This window comes from Mus pahari, chromosome 5 (genome assembly GCF_900095145.1).
Source record: "Mus pahari chromosome 5, PAHARI_EIJ_v1.1, whole genome shotgun sequence".
NCBI classification, from domain to species: Eukaryota; Metazoa; Chordata; class Mammalia; order Rodentia; family Muridae; genus Mus; species Mus pahari.
The window spans coordinates 24,212,887-24,216,654 of record NC_034594.1 but is presented as its reverse complement, the minus strand read 5'-3'; positions in this window follow the sequence as shown (position 1 = coordinate 24,216,654).

The window sequence follows — 3,768 nt, the reverse complement described above, 5'->3', positions numbered from 1 at the left end:
TATTCTGCTGATGTGTAATCGTTTTCTGCTGATGTTTAAATGAGCCAATCTTGTAAAACCACGCCAATTCCTCCTAGCTTTCTTCTCCCTATAAAAACCCCAGCTTTCGAGCCTCGTGGTCAATTCCTCTGTCTCCTGTGTGAGATACATATCGGCCTGGAGCTCCGCCATTAAACTACTTCATGTTTTTGCAACAAGAAGGTCTCTCGTGTTTCCTTGGGTGGGCCCTTTCCCAAGACTCAAGTGGGGGTCCCTGAAAGGGGGTCCTACAGAATCTTTTCTCCCTCGAAGACTTAGCACAGTGGAAAGGAACAGGGTTTAGGATCCCGTATTTCTCTGCATCCTGCACAAATATTTAGAGAACTCACTTGTCTTTCTATGTGTGGGTCTCTAAACTGGAGGCTGCAGCATCTGCTGTGCTGAGGTAAGAAGTCAATTTGGAGAGCCTCGTATGCTGTGAGCACGCAAAAATGTTGATAATTACTGTTACCACCTAGACTGTCTGGCCTCTGTGTTCTGTGTTCAGCACCATGCCACCTGTGGTCTTTATCCCCTTCCTGCCCAGGCCAATCTCTCAGGAGCTATCATTCCAGAATAATGCCAATTCAACCCTAGTGTCATTGTCATTAGGGCTTTTCAAATGCTGTCCAACAGGCTGTCTTTCAGAATGCTGCAGTGACATCTGTCTTAACTACTGGTTCACAGATAATTTGGTGACAGAGAAGCAGGTGAAGTGACCTTACCCTCTGGGGTGCCATCAGCCCAGCACTCTACAAGGAAACTCTGTAGGACACATCATGTAGGACAGAGAGACAATCTAACACAACTTTGATCCAATACCACATCACAGGAGATGGCAAGAGAGCTGTTACAGGATTGCCATTTTGTAGGCGTAGGAAATGGAATTGGGGTGCCCTTTTAAAGCCCTTCACCCTTTCAACAGCAGCTTGAAAGATTTATGGTTAAAATGATACAATGTAAGAGGTTTGCTTTAAAATGCTTAAGGAGGGGGCTAAAGAGAGATGGCTCTGAGGTTAAACTACTTGTTCTTTTGCAGGGAACCCTAGTTCAGTTCCAGCACCCACAGAGCATCTCATAACCACCTGTAACTTCAGTTCCAGGGGATCCAGTGCCCTCTTTTGGTGTTCATAGGCACCAGATATATAGTGCACATGCATGGGTGCACATGAATATACATATAACATAAAAATAAAATGCATCCTTCAAAATGCTTTTAAAAGGATCTCCCAGGAGTGTGGACACGCCTGTGAGCATAGGTAAGACCACCACTTCTGCTCAAATTCCTGGCCCAAGAGGTACCCTCCCTGAGCCATCAGAACACAAGAACTAAGGAACAGCCAGCGGCAAGATCCTTCCAGTTTCTCTCTGCACCCTGTCCTTCCAGCATTCTGAAAGACAACTTGTTGACAACCCTGTGCCACAGTTCTCCATACCCAAATTCCTCCTGGAGAGAACTGGTCTCCAAGAGTACAGACACACAGCCTTGCAGGAGAGACAATGCACAGTCAGAGACAGCAAGACCAACTAACACCAGAGATAACCAGATGGTGAGAGGCACGGGCAAGAACATAAGCAACAGAAACCAAGACTACTTGGCATCATCAGAAACCACTTCTTCCACCACAGGGAGCCCTGGAGAGCCCAACACACTGGAAAAGCCAGACTCTGATTTAAAATCACATCTCATAATGATTATAGAGGACATAAATAACTCCTTTAAAGAAATACTGGAGAACATAGGTGAACAACTAGAAGCCCTTAAAGAGGAAACACAAAAATCCCTTAAAGAATTACAGGAAAACACAGCCAAACAGGTGAGAGAATTGAACAAAACCTTCCAGCATCTAAAAATGGAACTAGAAACAATAAACAAATCACAAAGGGAGACAACTTTGGAGTTAGAAAACCTGAAGAGAGAATCTCAGGTGCAGAAGATAACACAGAAAACATTGACACAACAATCAAAGAAAATGCAAAATGCAAAAAGATCCTAACTCAAAACATCCAGGAAATCCAGGACACAATGAGAAGACCAAACCTAAGGATAGTAGGTATGGAAGAGAGTGAAGATTCCCAACTTAAAGGGCCAGTAAATATCTTCAACAAAATTATAGAAGGAAACTTCCCTAACCTAAAGAAAGAAATGCCCATAAACATACAAGATGCCTACAGAACTCCAAATAGATTGGACCAGAAAAGAAATTCCTCCTGTCACATACTAGTCAAAACACCAAATGCACAAAACAAAGAAAATATTAAAAGAAGTAAGGGGGAAAGGTCAAGTAACATAAAGACAGACTTAACAGAATTAAACCAGACTTCTCACCAGAGACTATAAAAGCTAGAAGATCCTGGGCAGATGTCATAGAGACCCTAAGAGAATACAAATGCCAGCCCAGGCTACTATACCCAGCAAAACTCTCAATTACCACAGATGGAGAAACCAAGATTTTCCATGACAAAACCAAATTTACATAATATCTTTCCACAAACTCTGTCCTACAAAGGATAATAGATGGAAAATTCCAACACAAGGAGGGAAACTACACTCTATAAAAAGCAAGTAAGTAATCTTTTTTCAACAAACCCAAAAGAAGATAGCCACACAAACATAAAAATAACATCAAAAATAATAGGAAGCAGCAATCACTTTTCCTTAATCTCTCCTAACATCAATGGACTCAATTCCCCAATAAAATAAAAAGACATAGACTGACAGACTGGATAAGTCTGTGGCTCCAGGTAGAGAGCACAACAGTTAGATGGTATAACAGGATGGCTTCTCAGGCAGATAATAGTGAAAGTTCGAATAAATTGCTTTAAAGATGGTATAAAAATATAGTACTTTAGTAAGTCTTACAGGATACTCATACTCTTTCTAATGTGGGCTCTATGGAAATTTTGGGTTAAAATCCTGGTTTGACAAGCTCCCTGCTTAGAAGCAGGTATAGATAGAAGTGTGAGTCAATTGTTTTAAAAAATGGTATAATAAGGTCTGCAGGATAACTAACTCACATTCTTTGAATGTGAGCTCCATAGGAATTTTGCATTGATTTTCCTGAGATGACAGATTAGGAAAAAGGCCTGAAAATAGGTTTTTACAATAAGCAAAAGATTTTTTTAGGATAGCAGAGAGAGTGTATGAAAACAATTATTTTAGGGAAGATTTGAAGTTCTGCAGGATAACTCATATTCTTTGAACGTGGACTCCACGGGAATTTTGGGTTAATTTCCTAGCATGGCAAAATAGAAAAACCCTAAGAATGGGCACATATAGTATTTTAGTTTACTACATTTTTAAAGATAGTTTTAATTTTCAAAATGGGTGTGATTTTAGGTTTTATGATTATATTATTCCTCTGGGAGAGAGGTCAAAATAAAAAGTTTTCTGTCACTGGCCCAAGGACATGCTGATTTGGGAGAAAGGTTTTGTCTTTGTGTTTTTAGATAAGGTGATTAGTGTCTACACCCCTTCCAGCATTATATGGATCAGATATGACAAAGGGAGACCCCTGAAGGACTAGATTCCAGAAAAATCAAACAAAAAAGCTATCTTGATGATTCTAAAACTTTGTTTTGAGATTTGTATATTACAGAATATGCAGCCTTGGTGAGTCTCATCAGCAGACATGGTGAACTGACCTGCTTTGAACCCCTGCTCTCTTGGACTTTTATCTGGATCCAGTCAGGACACAGACGTCATCAGAGACTAAAACAATCATTGGTGTGGCCTTCTTAAGGTCATCC